A 17,647-nucleotide genomic window follows, 5' to 3' on the forward strand; every position below is an offset into this window, starting at 1 on the left:
TTTCGCTGCGCATGCTCTCTCTGGCTCCCTGCACAAGTAACCAGGGTACACATCGGGTTACTAAGCAAAGCGCTTTGCTTAGTAACCCGATATTTACCCTGGCTATGTGTGCAGGGAGCCAGCGCTAAGCGGTGTACGCTGGTAACCAAGGTAAATATCGGGTAACCAAGCAAAGTGCTTTGCTTAGCTACCCGATATTTACCCTGGCTACGTGTGCAGGGAGCCCGACACTTCCCTGCTCGGCTCCGCCCTCTCCCGCACTCCGCATGTACACACACACACATACGCACAGAGACACGCACAGACACACACACTCACCTGTCACCAGCCAAGAAGTCCCCGCGGCACTGACGTCCTCAGCGCCATGGCCCCGCTCGGCTCCACCCACCCCACACTCCGCCCCCCGCACACATTCATGGCGGCCGAACGATCAGCTGATCACCCGGCGGCCGGCTGCTGTGAGCGATCGGCTGATCACCCGGCGGCCGGCTGCGGTGAGCGATCGGCTGATCACCCGGCGGCCGGCTGCGGTGAGCGATCGGCTGATCACCCGGCGGCCGGCTGCGGTGAGCGATCGGCTGATCACCCGGCGGCCGGCTGCGGTGAGCGATCGGCTGATCACCCGGCGGCCGGCTGCGGTGAGCGATCGGCTGATCACCCGGCGGCCGGCTGCTGTGAGCGATCGGCTGATCGTTCACAATAGTTTGCCGCCGGTAAAACTGTAGAAAAAAAAAAAAAAAAAAAAAAGCAGATTCCGTTCTGTACGATCCGTTGTGCCACTATATGCAACACATCCGTTGCATCCGTCACACAACACAATGCAACGGATGCCGTTCAATGCAAGTGTGAAACTAGCGTAAGAGAACAAGTAGAAAAAAACAGAAAACTACAGTCAGAATGATATACTATATAATGTGAGTGGATTAAGTATGCACAGTATATGGTCAGAAGAATTGTGACATTACACATTATATCTACATGCGCTTTTATGACCTCCAATTGTAAATCCATAAACATTAATATGGAGATGGACCTCACAATACAGCAGAGGTCTCAAACACGTGGCTCGCGGGCCACATGCAGCCCATCAGGCTGCTTCTTGCGGCCCAGAGGCATGTGCCCCCTTTGACGATCGCGGCCGGTGCAAGGGCCGCAGTCGTCAGCACTTTATTTCAGATGAACGTTTTGCTATAGTTGCGCACGCAGAGTCAAGCTCTCCCTGCACAACTATTCCTCCAATGGCAGCTGCCGGCAAATCAGAGGCAAGCAACTGACGCGTATGACCTCGGCTGCTTACCTGTGATTGGCGGGCGGCTGCCATTGGAAAAGTTGTGCAGAGAGCTTGATCCTGCAAGCGCAGCGCCGGCAAAGCGTTCATCTGAAACAAAGTGCTGACGGCTGTGGCCCGTGCATCAGCTGCGATCATCAAGGGGGCACGTACATGCGGGCCACAAGAAGCAGAGAAGAGGACGCTGAGGGAACGAAGGACAGGTGAGAAGAATAGTGTTTCGTTTTTTTGTGTTTGTGAAGAACAGCACAATAGGGGACCAGGATGAGACATTGCTACAAGAAGAGGACCAGTAAAGGAGACATTACTACAAGAAGAGGACCTGCATGGGCAGATTAGTAGAAGGGGACAATGATGGGACACATTACTATAGGATGGGGCACATTACTATGGGATTGGGACAAGGTTGGAGACATTGCTACAGGATAGGGACAAGGATGGGCACATTACTATAGGATGGGCATATTAATACAGGATGGGAGCAAGGATGAGCACATTATTATAGGATGGGAACAAGAATGGGCACATTACTACAGGATGGGGAACATTACTATAGGTTGGCACATTACTAGGGATAGGGACCAGGATGCGCACATTACTATGGGAGGGAGACCAGGACGGGCGCATTACTATAGGATGGGAACAAGTATGGGCACATTACTACAGGATGGGCACATTACAACAGGACGGGGACAAAGATGGGTTCACTACTACAGGATGGAGAACATTACTAAAAGAGGGTGGCGGAAATTACTATATGGTACTAATTGTAAAACTATTAGTTACATGAAAGGGATAACATGTAAAAAAACAAAACAAAATAAGGCATGATTTTTTTACCATCAAAAATGTTTTTTTTTATAAATTTAAACAAAAACGTGTACATTTGTTACACTAAACAAGTGAAAAATGTTCAAAAACAGTGATCCAAAAGGAATGCTAACAAAAAAAAAAAAAATGTCTTTTGTCCTGTAAAGAAAGCAGCCCTCCAATTTTTTTTTCTGTGTGGTCCATACACCCAGCCGAGTTTGAGACCCCTACTTTACAGCCTTCTAGGAAGGGTTTCTACAAGATTTTGGAAGTGTCTGTGGTAGTTTAGCCCATTTATCCAGAAGAACTTTTGAACTGTCAAACCATGGATGTTGGATGAGAGGGCCTGGCTCACCATTTTATCCTAATGGTGTTTGAGGCATGAGGTGAGGGCTTTGTATGTTCAGTCATGTCCTTCCACACCAAACAAGTGTATATGGACCTTGATTTGTGCATTTGGACACAGAAAAAGGGCAACTGTTCCTACAACTTTGGAACCTAGAATTGTCCAAAATGTTCTGTATACTGAAGGATTACAAATCTCTCATCAGTAAAGGGCCTAGGCCAAACCCTGACACAAAGCAGGCAGGCAGGCAGGCAACGTTCTCCACCTTGTAGTCTGATGGACAAGTTTGGGGAATGCAGGAGAAGCATGGTTCACCAAGTTTCCATAGCTCCAGAGTCCAAATGGCCAGCTTTATACTACGAGAAAAAGAAAAGCCAGAAAAAACGTGTGTTTTAGCTGTCGCAATAGCGCATGGAGAAGGCAGTAGGAGGTGATCAAAACATTGTACCTGTAGCACCCCTGCAGTACCATGTGCCACAAAATGTGAACGTGGAAACCCAAACCCCGGAATATCCGTGCCAGTCAGTACACTAACACCTTCAGGCCACATACACAACCCCAACACCAAACTGGGAGACTGCCTAGCAACAGGTAAAAGGGATGGGCATTGATTGGATAGTTGCCACCCAATCTGTAGGGAGAGACCCAGCGAGGGGGAGGGGCCAGTGGTCAGTTGGGAAGTTGGCGGGAGGAAGTAGTGAGTTTAGAGAAGTCTGAAGAGTGTGAAGGAAGGAGTAGAGGAGCTGTGAGGAGAGAGAGAAGGAGTTGAGTGTGAAAGTACAGAAAGCCCTGAAGCAACACCAGAGTGCTGTAATAGGAGTGAGGAACTGTGGAGTACGGAACCAGGACTTTAGGAACCGTGAGTTACCTGTGGAAGTGTAAGACTCCAGGAACCGCCTGTGGAAGTCTGGAACCAAGGCTCACAGGACTCAGCACAAGGCGAGGTGCAGACCCTACGACAGCAGGACACTTCAACTGTTAAATCTGCCAGGTGAGGGGATTTCCATGATCCCTTACCAACCCGAAGAGTCTGAAGCACAAGCAGCAAAGAGGGGACCAGGGATTGAACCCCTTAAATAGTCCAGGCTTCCTGCAATAGGACCAAGACTGAAGAGAAGGGACTCCCTAGCAGCTCCAGGCCACGGAAGCCCATCCACAAAGAGGGTGCACGGAGGACAGCCAACCCAGGTCACAGCTGGCATGGAGAACAAGGGGAGGGAGCGGGTACACCTGGATCCGGCCCCAGCGGGTCCTGGTACCAGCTACAAGTAAAGCAAGGCAAGTGGAAACTGCAATACTGGTGTGGACTGTTTCCTTATCGTCCCGTGCACTTACACAGACGGTTCCCCAATACAATCCCCATCATTCACTGCTGGGGCCTGTCCCTGCTTGTGGAGGGCCCAGAACACCTAAGATGCATTACTCCATCAGCCCTAGCAGAACCATGCAGCGGCGGCTTCAATAACCTTGCCGCACACTGCAAGTGGCGTAGTTGAGAACTCTTATTTTTACTTTCCCTTTTACTGTTATTTTTCACCCCCTTTTTTTGAGGGCTGGCACCCCAAGGGCCACGGTACTGGGCCACAGCCGCGACTGTTCCCCACTGCGCACCGCATGCCCGGGACAGAGTACCCCATAGCCCTTGGGGCGTCACATACCTATCCCAAAATGCAAAATGTTATCAATAAAAAGGCCAATCAAGGGCACACAAAACAAGCCCCTACACAGTTCCTTTAATCGCAAATATTAAGGTCCTCGGAAAATGGCATGACAAGCAAACATTTTTTTACAAAACCCAAGCCCTCACTCAGCCATAATCGACCGAAAAATAAAAAAAAAAATAGAATTATGGCTCTTGGGAAAAAAAAAAAAAAAGGAGAAAACGAAAGCGCAAAAAAAAAAAAAAAAAAAAATCGGAAAAAACGCTTGGTTGGGAAGGGGTTAATGTATTCCAATATATTCATGCTCCAGTGTCTGAGTTAGTTTTCCAGCCCAGCCCTTCAGGATATAAATGTGCAGCAATGATAAAATACCTGTCTCATGTGTACGGCTGGTAAAAGGGCAGCGAGCGCAATTATACAAGCCGCATTCAACAGAGAAAGAACAAGTACGTTTCTACAGAATAGGAACACTGCCACCTGCTGGCTACTTCTATGTAATGCAGGGGTGAATTATACAATTTATGAAGTATAGTTCCACCTTTTGTAGCTATATATACGCAGCTGCAGTTGTGTAAAGCAACAGTAGAAGAAAAAAAAAAAGACCACTATATAACGCCACATTTAACGCCATTTGTGCCACAAAAAAAAAAAAAAATTACAATGCCTTTCTAACTAATTTTCTCAAAGTCATGCCGATGAAAAATTCTCCTCTAGAACGTGGGCTATTCTATTAATTATGTAGTAACATGTCACCTTTCGTAATGTCACCAAGACAGGCCGCATTTATTGGCACAGTGAAATGAAATTGTGACAAAATAAAAAATAATTGTCATTTTCGGAAACCGATCATTATTGTCTGTTGATGGATCTCTACAAGGCTTTGTCTTTTTGGTGTGGAAGGCTGTAGTTTTTATTGGTACCAATTTGTGGTATATACGATATTTTGATTGCATTCTATTGCATTTTTTTAGGAAGTGCTGTGTCCAAAAAGCGGCAGATCTGGCATTTCACTTTTTCTCTAATTGGTGCTTGTTTTGGCTGTCATTTTATATTTTGGGGGGGGGGGGGGGGGGTTTACCAGATAGTTTTCACTGGGGGCATGTGCTTCTTCCCTCTGAAGGACGCTGACCATTCACACGCCACCAGTGAAAACTATCTGATAACATAGACTTGACTTAAGAAAAGTTAACTCATTAGGAGTGAAATACTTTTATTGCTAATACGTATGTAAGTTCTCTGGCCCAGATGTCACATCTCTGCTGTCCAGAATCCCAGAGTGTCTATCGGCTATATCCTCCTCCTTCTCCTCTCGCATCCTAAAGCTCAATGGGGCTAAAACTGAACCAATCATCTTTCCTCCATCTCACCTATCTTCCCTACATGATCTATCAACTACAATAAAAAACATCATGCTCTCGCCAGTACCCGAAGTCCGTTACCTCGGAGTGACCTTTGACTCTGCCTTGTCCTTTATACCACACATTCAATCCCTCACCACCTCCTGCCGTCTTCAACTCAAAAATATTTCCAGAATACGTCTTTTCTTCAATTCTCAATCTTCAAAAATGCTAGTGCATGCCCTAATAATCTCCCGCCTCGAATACTGCAACATCCTCCTCAGTGGCCTCACTGCTAACACGCTCGCCCCTCTCCACTCCATCCTTTAAGGGAAGGTGTCGCATTTTTTTATTTTTATATTAATAATAGTGATTATGAAATAAAGTATTTTTAATACAAAATTAAACTCGCTGTTTAGTTTTTATTTAACTCTAGTTTTACTGAAGCACTGGGGACTACCATCTTGGATTTACTGTGTTTAACTACAGTTACACACCTCCTTTATGGCAGCCCCTGTGCATTGCCTCTGATAGTCGGGCTCCGACCCCTAGGCTTATTACAGGAGAGCTCCCTGCTGTGACCTGGACGTGTCCCCTGGGCTATCCAGATCACAGCAGAGGGAGGAGATCAGCACCATTTTTGTGGCGCTCACAGCGTATGTTGTGTGCTGTAATTTATCCCTGTCACCTGCCGGGATGGATGGGTTGAGTACAGGCGCCGAGCAACGGTGATTGCACCGTTGATTATCCTGGCACTGCTACCCACTCTGCCGTTCACCCCCCCACCCCCAACTCTGCCGTGACCCCCCCCCTCCCTATGCAGCGACCCCCCTCCCCCGTACCATGCCGCGGACCCCCCTCCCCCGCATGTGCGCACCTTGGGCCTCCGCTTCTCGTACTGTGATGTGTGACAGGACAGGCTGCTGAGGCGCAGGTCTGATGTGAGTGCATGCGGCATTGGGATACAGTCAGCAGGCAGTATGGAGGCATTGGGATACAGTGGAGCATTATGCAGCTGGCCTTAGTGACACTTCAGACGTATTAGGATCTGTTTGTGGCCACAAACAAAATGGCTCCGCAATGTGATCCTAAACTTCATTCTCTCTTATCCTTTGGAAACCCCCAGATTGGGAGGGGGAGGTGACATCACACACAGGAGGGCAGATTCTACCCACTTTTACTGCAGCTGTAACGTGAGATATTTCTAGTGTTTCTATAGTTGGAATTCAGCAGCTGCTCTCCCTAGTGTTTAAGAGTGGAGTATATCAAACTTTAATTTTTTAAAAAAAAAATTCTCAATTAAAAACAAATTATATTTAAACATAACATTAAAACATTAATACTTTACATTTTTTCAGTTATTCTTTTTTTTTTTTTTTTTTAACGACACCTTTCCTTTAACTCTGCTGCCCAATTGATCCACCTCTCTCCTCAATATCACCCCACTTGTCCCCTCTGCAAATCCCTCTGGCTCCCCATCTTCCACCGAATCCCATTCAAACTACTAACACTGACCTACAAGGCTGTGCATAATCTGTCTCCTCCGTATATCTCTGAACTAATCTCTCGCTACACTCCAAAACGTAATCTCCGGTCCTCCCGAGATCTCCTCTCCTCCCTCATTTGCTCCTCATGCAACCGCCTCCAAGACTTCTCCCGAGCATCCAGTGTCTTCTGGAATTCGCTGCCTCAACACGTCAGATTATTTGCTACACTTGAAAGCTTCAAACAGAACTTGAAAACTCATCTGTTTACCAATGCCTATAATTTACCATGACCCCAATGCCTCACCACCATCACAGCTGCCGCTTAACCACCACTGGAGCTGCCGCCTCACCACTGCCCCACCTAATGTCTCCTCCCCATTACCCTATAGAATGTAAGCCCGCAAGGGCAGGATCCTCTTCCCTCAGTTCTAGTCTGTCTATTGTAACTTGTATATGTATTCTGTACATATTAGTACCATGGAATCAATGGTGCTCTAGAAATAAATATTAATAAAAAAATAACGGTGAGGCATCATAAAATAACACAAACAAAAAACAAACATTTTATTCGTCTCCGCAGCCACTAATACATTGTGTGTCAAGTTCTACATGAAAACTTTGGTCAAAAGGTCATCTAAGGAAGATGCTGCTACTTTATATTAGAAAAAAAAGCTAGAGAAACAATACTAAGTCTGAGAGGTAGGTACAGTGCCTTGTGAAAGTATTCACCCCTTGGTTTTTCATATTACAACCTATGTTTAAATACTGTTGTAATCTAATTTGTGTGTGATGCATCAGCATCAGGTAAAGAAGGCTGAAAAACGACCACCTTTGAACAAGAAACATAAGATAAAATGTCAAGACTGGGCCAAGAAATATCTTAAGACTGATTTTTCAAAGGTTTTATGGACTGATGAAATGAGAGTGACTCTTGATGGGCCAGATGGATGGGCCAGAGGCTGGATCAGTAAAGGGCAGATAGCTCCACTCCGACTCAGACGCCACCAAGGTGGAGGTGGGGTACTGGTATATCATCAAAGATGAACTTGTGGGACCTTTTTAGGTTGAGGATGGAGTGATGCTCAACTCCCAGACCTACTGCCAGTTTCTGGAAGACAACTTCTTCAAGCAGTGGTACAGGAAGAAGTCAGTATCGTTCAAGAAAAACATGATTGTCATGCAAGACAATGCTCCACCACATGCATCCAACTACTCCACAGCGTGGCTGGCCAGTAAAGGTCTAAAAGATGAAAAAATAATGACATGGCCTCCTTGTTCACCTGATCTGAACCCCATAGATAACCTGTGGTCCCTCATAAAATGTGAGATCTACAGGGAGGGAAAACAGTACACCTCTCAGAACAGTGTCTGGGAGGCTGTTGGTGGTTGATGCACGCAATGTAGATCGTAAACAGATCAAGCAACTGGCATAATCTATGGATGGTAGGCTGTTGAGTGTCATCATAAAGAAAGGTGGCTATATTGGTCACTAATTTTTTGGGTTTTTGTTTTTGCATGTCAGAAATGTTTATTTCTACATTTTGTGCAGTTATATTGGTTTACCTGGTGAAAATAAACAAGTGAGATGGGAATATATTTTTTTTTTATTAAGTTGCCTAATAATTCTGCACAGTAATAGTTACCTGTACAAACAGATATCCTCCTAAGATAGCCAAATAAAAAAAGAAGGGAATTTTGTTTACTTACCGTAAATTCCTTTTCTTCTAGCTCCTATTGGGAGACCCAGACAATTGGTGTATAGCTTCTGCCTCCGGAGGCCACACAAAGTATTACACTTTAAAAAGTGTAACCCCTCCCCTCTGCTATACACCCTCCCGTGCATCACGGGCTCATCAGTTTTGGTGCCAAAGCAGGAAGGAGGAAACTTATAAATTGGTCTAAGGTAAATTCGATCCGAAGGATGTTCGGAGAACTGAAACCATGAACCAAAAGAACAATTCAACATGAACAACATGTGTACACAAAAGAACAACAGCCCGAAGGGAACAGGGGCGGGTGCTGGGTCTCCCAATAGGAGCTAGAAGAAAAGGAATTTATGGTAAGTAAACAAAATTCCCTTCTTTGTCGCTCCATTGGGAGACCCAGACAATTGGGATGTCCAAAAGCAATCCCTGGGTGGGTAAAAGAATACCTCGATAAAAAGAGCCGATAAACGGCCCCCTCTTACAGGTGGGCAACTGCCGCCTGAAGGAGCCGCCTACCTAGGCTGGCATCTGCCGAATCATCGGCATGCACCTGATAGTGTTTCGTGAAAGTGTGCAGACTCGACCAGGTAGCCGCCTGACACACCTGCCGAGCCGTAGCCTGGTGTCGCAATGCCCAGGACACCGACGGCTCTGGTAGAATGGGCCTTCAGCCCTGCAGGAATCGGAAGCCTAAAAGAACGGTAGGCTTCAAGAATCGGTTCCTTGATCCACCGAGCCAAGGTTGACTTGAAAACCTGAAATCCCTTACTCTGGCCCGCGATAAGGACAAGAGCGCATCAGACCGGCGCAGGGGCGCCGTGCGAGAAATGTAGAGCCGGAGTGCTCTCACCAGATCTAATAAATGCAAATCCTTTTCACCTTGGTGAACTGGATGCGGACCCAAAGAGGGTAAGACGATATCCTGATTGAGATGAAACGGGGATACCTTAGGGAGAAAGTCCGGGACCGGACGTAGAACCACCCTATCCTGGTGAAACACCAGGAAGGGGGCTTTGCATGACAGCGCTGCTAGCTGAGACACTCTTCTGAGTGATGTGACTGCCACTAGGAAGGCCACCCTTTGCGAAAGGCGAGATAGAGAGATCCCGCATCGGCTCGAAAAGTGGCTTCTGAAGAGTCGTCAGCACCCTGTTAAGATCCGAGGGTGTTAACGGACGCTTGTAAGGTGGGACCGGAAAGCGCCGATACTTGTCCCTTGAGAGAGCCGAGAGACGAGCCCTTGTCCATTCCGGATTGAAGGAAAGAAAGAAAAGTGGGCAAGGCAAACGGCCAGGGAGTAAAACCCTGATCAGAGCACCAGGATAAGAAAATCCTCCAAGTCCTGTGATAGATCTTGGCGGACGTTGGTTTCCTGGCCTGTCTCATGGTGGCAATGACATCTGGAGATATCCCTGATGACGCTAGGAGCCAGGACTCAATGGCCACACAGTCAGGTTTAGAGCCGCAGAATTCAGAAGGAAATATGGACCTTGAGGCAGCAAGTCTGGTCGGTCTGGGAGTGTCCACGGTTGACCCACCGTGAGGTGCCACAGATCCGGGTACCACGATCACCTCGGCCAGTCTGGAGCGACGAGGATGGCGCGGCGACAGTCTGACCTGATCTTGCGTAACACTCTGGGCAGTAGTGCCAGAGGAGGAAAAACATAAGGCAGTCGAAACTGCGACCAGTCGTGAACTAGCGCGTCTGCCGCCAGAGCTCTGTGATCCTTGGACCGAGCCATGAATGCCGGGACTTTGTTGTTGTGCCGAGACGCCATTAGATCGACGTCCGGCGTTCCCCAGCGGCAACAGATCTCTAGAAACACGTCCGGGTGAAGAGACCATTCCCCTGCGTCCATGCCCTGGCGACTGAGAAAATCTGCTTCCCCGTTTTCTACGCCCGGGATGTGAACTGCGGAGATGGTGGAGGCTGTGGCTTCAGCCCACAGCCGAATCCGCCGAACTGCTCGGAAGGCTTGACGACTGCGCGTGTGCCGCCCTGGTGGTTGATGTACGCAACCTCCATGGCGTTGTCCGACTGAATTCGGATCTGCCTGCCCTCCAGCCACCGCTGGAACACCTTTAGGGCTAGATCCACTGCCCTTAACTCCAGAACATTGATCTGAAGGGAGGACTCTGTCGGAGTCCAGGTTCCCTGAGCCGAGTGGTGGAGGAAGACCGCTCCCCACCCTGACAGACTCGCGTCCGTCGTGACCACAGCCTCAGCTGGGGGCCGGAAGGATTTTTCCTCCGCCCAGGAAGTGGAAAGAAGACACCACTGAAGAGAGGTTTTGCCGTAAGGGAAAGAGAGACGTTCTTGTCTAGGGACGTCGACCTCCTGTCCCATTTGCGGTGTCCGATAGAATCGGACGCAGACGAAACTGCGCAAAGGATGAGGCGCCTCAAGGGGTGACTGGGCCCGAAGGAGAGATTGCACCCCTGTCTGTAGTGAACGCTGACTATGCAGCGGAAGCTTCACTATCGCTGAGAGAGTATGAAACTCCATCCCGAGGCAAGTCAGTGATTGGGTCGGTGTCAGTTTTAACCTTGGAAATTTGATGATCCACCCGAACCCCTGGAGAGTCTCCAGAGCAATGGTCAGGTTGTGTTGACATGCCACCCAGGAGGGTGTCTTGACTAGAAGATCGTCTAGGTAAGTGATCACCGAGTGGTCCTTGTAGGACCGCCACCACTGCTGCCATGACCTTGGTGAAGACCCGTGGGGCTGTCGCCAGGCCGAATGGTAGTGCCACGAACTGAAGTGTTCGTCCCTGATGGCGAAACGCAGAAAGCGTTGAAGCTCGGGTGCGATCGGCACATGGAGAAGAGCATCCTTGATGTCAATTGATGCTAGGAAGTCTCCTTGTGACATCGAGGCTTCAGAGTGTTCACCGCCTGAAAAAGTGCATCGGCTCGCTCGGGGGGCGGAGATGTTTTGAAGAAACGAGTCGGAGGACGAGAGCAGAGCTCTATCCTGTAACCGTGAGACAGAATGTCTCTCACCCATCGGTCTTGGACATGTGGCCACCAGGCGTCGCAAAAGCGGGAGAGCCTGCCACCGACCGAGGACGCGGTCTTGGTGAGGCCGAAGTCATGAGGAAGCCGCCTTGTGACTTAGACCGCCATGCAGAAGAGTTCCTCTAGCCCTCCTCTGACCTGTTGGACGTGGAGGAACGGAACTTTGCTGAGGACCGAAATGACCGAAACCTTTGGACTGAGGCAAGGACGAGACCTTTCCCTTGGACTGTCTAGTAACTTCATCCAATTGCTCGCCAAACAAACGGTCGCCAGAAAATGGCAAACCGGTTAAGAACTTCTTGGAGGCAGAGCCTGCCTTCCATTCACGTAGCCACATGGCCCTGCAGACTGCCACCAAATTGGTGGATGCTACCGCTGTACGGCTCGCAGAGTCCAGGAACGGCGTTCATGGCGTAGAACGAAAAAACCTACGCCTGAGAAGTGAAGGACACAACCTGCGGGGCAGAGGTATGTGCAACCGCAATAATCTCAGCCAGAGAAGTTGAGATAGCTTGGAGTGCCCTCACGGCTGCGAAGGCTGGAGCAAAAGATGCGACTATGGCTTCATAGATGGATTTCATCATAAGCTTTATTTGCCTGTCAGTGGCATTCGTGAGAGATGGCATCTGCCACTAATACTACGGATCTAGCCGCCAGCCAAGAGACTGGAGAATCCACCCTGTGACACTGAGCCCAACCCTTAACAACGTCAGGGGGGAAAAGGGTAACGCGTGTCAATAAGGCGCTTAGTAAGCGTTTGTCCGTAAAGTTCTGTGCTTTTGGACGGCCCCTCTGGAGTTAGAGTGATCGAAACACGCACTCCTGATGAAGTCGGGGAAGGTTCCCAGCGGGCCCGCTTAGCCTATCAGAGGCCGCGGTCCGTGACGGAGTTCTCACCGTGGGATCTGGGTGTTACCCCAGGAGCCCTTTATTGTACCGACCCAGAGGGACCCGGGAGCGATGAACTCACAGCTCCCTGGCCCTGTGTTATCGGTCTGGACTGCAAGGCTTCCAGTATCTTAGCAGACCCTCTGTCCATAGACTGAGTCCTGGAATGTGAAAGCTACTCAGAGATTTGCTGATTCCAACATGCAAACTCTGTCCCTGTGATCTGTGCAGTGGAAACCGGCGGTACCACCTGGCCGAGGGTCCCACCAGTGCCGGAGGCTCCGGCTGAGTGAGTGCCCTCGGGGCCAAGCATTGTACACAATGAGGGTATGTGGAACCTGCCTGTAATATAGCCGCACAAGAGGTACAGGTTGTAAAATAAGCCAGTACCTTGGCACCCTTACTCTTTAAGAGCAGACAACAGCATGTCGTCCGCAGAGTAATCAGTGAGGGTATACAGCCAAAAGCAAATAATGCTGCCGAACAGTGAGATCATATACCATATAAATAAACATATATATATGTACACTGCGGCACCAAGGGGGGTCAGCACCTGAAAACTGGTGCCCCACAGTGCTCAGTGAGGGGGAAGGAGGATACCAACGTATGCTCCAGCCCTCCCTGCCGACGTCCAGTCGGCCGTCCCGTCGTTACCCCTGACTGGCAGGCCCGAGAACGGGAGTATATGGTACTAGGCCGCAAGAGCCGGGGACTAAATTTAAAAACGCAGCCGGCAAACATGGCACGGTCGGCGCGGTAGTCCCAGTCTCACAAACCACTCAGCAACCGCTGCGGCATTCGTAACACAGATGCTGCATGCACCGTCCCTCAGGGGACACAGAGTACCTTATGATGCAGGGCTCTGTCCCTGCTGATGTCCAGTCTCCTGTCCGTCAGAATCCCCCAGGGGCTGCGGATGGAGCCCGGTCCCAGAGCATGGCGACCGGTTAGGATCCCCCTCTCCCAGAGCAGTGTTGAGCAGATTCTGAGATCCTCCACCGGCAGAATTATAACAATGGCTGCCGGCGTTCCGAGGGGAGGAGAGAGCCGTGGGCGGAACCGCAAAAGTGCGGGAACCTGGTGGCCCATAGTGATCAGTGAGGGGGGCGGAGGACAGCGAAGTGTGCTCCAGCCCTCACTGTTGGCATCATACCGACCGTCCCGCCTTTCTCCCTGACTGGCAGGCTCAGGGGCGGGAGTTTAACACACTAGGCCGCAAAAGCCGGGGACTAAAGTAAAAGCCGCGGCCGACAAACAGGCACGGTCGGCGCGGTAGTCCCAGACAAAAAATCCACACCGCAGTCGCAGCTGCGTCTGAGGCCAAGGTGCTTCATGCACCGTCCCAACGGGGACACAGAGTACCTGTAGATGCAGGGCCATGTCCCTGACGATACTCCGTCTCCTGTCCGGCAGATTCCCCCAGGGGCTGCGGAGGGAGCCCGGTCCCAGTGGCTGGATGACCGGTTAGGATCCCACTTCCCCAGAGCCCCTAAGGGATGGGGAAGGAAAACGGCATGTGGCTCCTGCCTGTGTACCCGCAATGGGTACCTCAACCTTAACAGCACCGCCGACCAGAGAGGGGTGAGAAGGGAGCATGCCGGGGGCCCTTATGGGCCCTCTTTTCTTCCATCAGCAGCTGCTGACTAAAATGTGGAGCATTGTGTGCATGTGTGCCTCCTTCAACACAAAGCATAAAACTGATGAGCCCGTGATGCACGGGAGGGTGTATAGCAGAGGGGAGGGGTTACACTTTTTAAAGTGTAATACTTTGTGTGGCCTCCGGAGGCAGAAGCTATACACCAATTGTCTGGGTCTCCCAATGGAGCGACAAAGAAAAAAACACTCCAACTTCCAAAAATATTAAGCTTTGATATTTATCAGTCTTTTGGGTTGATTGAGAACATAGTTGTTGATCAATAATAAAAAAAAATCCGCTAAAATACAACTTGCCTAATAATTCCGCACACTGTGTATATTGTACTGGAAAACAGGAAAAAAGTTCCAAGTGTAGTGAAATTCCAAAACAAAGGGCAATTGCACGATTGTTTTGGAGGTGATGGGGAGGGGGGGTTCTTTACAGTGTTCACTATATGGTAAAACTGACCTGGCATTATGATTTCCCAAGTCAATATGAGTTTGTAAATACCAAAAATGTATAGTTTTACTTTTATCTGAGTGGTGAAAAAATAAAAATTCAGAAGTTTGTACAATAAAAAAAAAACAAAAACGCTTTTGTCGCTATTATCCGTGACCTGTAGCGTTCCAATTTTTCAGGATCTGGGGCTGAGCGATGGCTTTTTTTTTTTTTTTTTTTTTGAGTCGTGCGCTGGCATTTTTAATTATACCATTTTTACATGGATGTGATGTCTTTATCACCTGTCATTGCATTTTAATACAATGTTGCAGCGGCCAAATAAAACCCAAAAAACCTTTTTTGGAGTTTTGAATTTTTTTCTCGCTACGCTGTGTATTGATCAGATTAAGTGATTTTATATTTTGATGGATCGGGCATTTTCGAACGCGACAATACCAAATGTGTATTGTTTTATTATTATTGTTTTAATTTTAATGGGGTAAAAAGGGGGGTGATGTGAAATTTTTTTTTTTTTTTTAATAAAAAAATAAAATTCTTCATTTTACTAGTCTTGCAGTGTCCGATAGCTTCTCCTGATCAGAGTGTTGCTTAGTTGTGAAAGGGTTAATCTGTCACCAGGTTTTTGTCATCTCATCTGAAAGCAGCATAATGTAGAGAGAGATTCCAGCAATGTATCACTTACTGCGCTGCTAGAGTAGTTTTGATAAAATCACTGATTAATCAGCAGTAGATATCAGTAGAGGACTACTTGGCGTGCTGCCAGGTAGTCCAGCATATTCATGAGCTCTATATAACTGCTAGATCTGCAGCAGAGAAAACATTCATTTTATCAAAATGACAGCAAAACTGCTCAGTAAGTGACACATCACTGGAATCAGGGTCTCTGTCTCTACATTATGCTGCTCAGATGGGGGAGCAAAACGTCGTGACAGATTTCCTTTAAGGAATAGGGAAAACTAATTAAACAACACCATGATGTCTAAGGAGATCTCTAAACAAGTTAGAGACGAAGTTGTTGAAAAGTACAATTCAGAGTTGGGTTCTAAAAAAAAATCTCCATGTCTGATGATCCCCGGAGCACCATCAAATGCATCATCATCAAATGGAAGGAACATGGTACCACAACTAACCTCCCAAGAGAGGAGCACCAACCAAAAATCTCAGCCTGGGCAAGGAGGGTATTAATCAGACGGACACCACAGAGACCAAAGCTAACCCTGAATGAGCTGCAGATTTCCCAAGCAGAGACTGGAGCATCTGTCCATATGACCACAACAAGCTGTATAGTCCATAGAGCTGGCCTTTATGAAAGAGTGGCCAGAAAAAAACCTTTATTTACAAAAATTGTAAGTCTGTTTTTTAGTTTGCCAAAAGAAATGTGGGAGATTCCCCAAATGTATGGAGGAAGGTGTTTTGGTCAAATGAGTCCAAAATTTAACTTTTTGGCCTCCAAGGAAAATGCTATGTCTGGCGCCAAACCAATACAACTCAATACCCCAATAACACCGTCCACACAGTGAAACATGGTGGTGGCAGCATCATGCTGTGGGGACGTTTTGGAGCAGCAGAGACAGGAAAAAATGGCCTGAGTCAAGGGGAATATGGATGGTGAGAAATACAAAGATATTCTTCAAGATTTTGACTGTCAGTGATTTGAGACTGGGACGGAGGTTCACCTTCCAACAAGACAATGACCCAAAGCTACTGCTAAAGCAACATTCGAGTGGTTAAGTGTAAATGTGTAAATGTATTGGAGAAGCCTAGTCAAATCCCAGACCTTAATTCCTTTGAGAATCTGTGGTCAGATTTGAAGATTGCTGTTCACTGGGGGAAAACATCTAACCTGAAGGAGCTGGAGACGTTTTGCCTTGAGGAATGGGCAAGAATCCCAGTGGCAAGATGTGGAAAGCTCATAGAGATGTATCCAAAGTGTCTTGAAGCTGTAATTGCCCCAAAAGGAGGCTCTATGAAGTACTGACTTTAGGGAGTGAATACTTATACACACTGAAGTTTTCTGTTATTTTGCACTATGTGTTGCTTGTTTCACAAAATAAATGAAAACCAAATGTTCATAGTTGTAGGCATGTTCTTGTCATGAACTGTTGAAAATCCTGAAAAAACCTGGCTGGGAAATTCCAGATTAAAAGTTAGCAAAACACAAAAAAAAATGCCAAGGGGGTGAATTTTGCAAGGCATGGTATCCAGTTAAAGGGAATTTGTCAGCAGCACGACGTAGGCAAAGAGATTCTGAATCCAACAATGTATAATTTGGATTACTGGGAGCAGCCGTTCTGACAGTCAAAGATTTTAGTTTTATAGTGCTATGCAGAAGTTTGAGCACTACTGGTCAAAATTACTGTTATAGTGAACAGTTAATCAAGTTGAAAATTAAATGATCTCTAAAAGGCATAAAGTTAAAGATGACACATTTCCTTTATATTTTAGGCAAGAACAAAAACGAAGGATTTTTGTGTACTCACCGTAAAATCTCTTTCTCTGTGTCTTCATTGGGGGACACAGGACCGTGGGTGTATGCTGCTGTGACTAGGAGGCTGACACTAAGTAGACAAAAAAGGTTAGCTCCTCCCTAGCAGTGTACACCCTGAGCCGGAGGCGGACTTAAATCAGTTTAGTGCACAAGCAGTAGGAGGAGTACCAAAACAACCATACATAAGTCAAGATAATAACTATAACAAAGGAACTGTGCGATAAGTGGCCTGGAAACATGGAGCACTGAAATAGGCAGGCAATCTGTAATAAAACCAAAGAACAAGCAGGGTGGGTGTTGTGTCCCCCAATGAAGACTCAGAGAAAGAGATTTTATGGTGAGTACACAAAAATCCTCTCTTTCGTTTCATTGGGGGACACAGGACCGTGGGACGTCCAAAAGCAGTCCCTGGGTGGAAAGAGGTAAGCACCGCGAATAGGAAGGAAAACGCCCTCCCTCAGCTGGCTTGCCCAAGAGCTGAATGCACCTACCTTGTTATCGGTGTGCTACTGCCGCCTGCAAA

The 17,647-nt window shown here is 47.8% G+C and overlaps 1 protein-coding gene across 1 annotated transcript in view; it reads right to left on the reverse strand.

Moving 5' to 3' along the window:
• Window positions 1-17,647, reverse strand: part of POC1B (POC1 centriolar protein B) — a 178,355-nt gene that overhangs the window by 67,312 nt on the left and 93,396 nt on the right. The gene's annotated exons all lie outside the window — the stretch shown is intronic.

The sequence above is a fragment of the Anomaloglossus baeobatrachus genome, chromosome 4, assembly GCF_048569485.1.
Source record: "Anomaloglossus baeobatrachus isolate aAnoBae1 chromosome 4, aAnoBae1.hap1, whole genome shotgun sequence".
Classification (NCBI taxonomy): Eukaryota; Metazoa; Chordata; class Amphibia; order Anura; family Aromobatidae; genus Anomaloglossus; species Anomaloglossus baeobatrachus.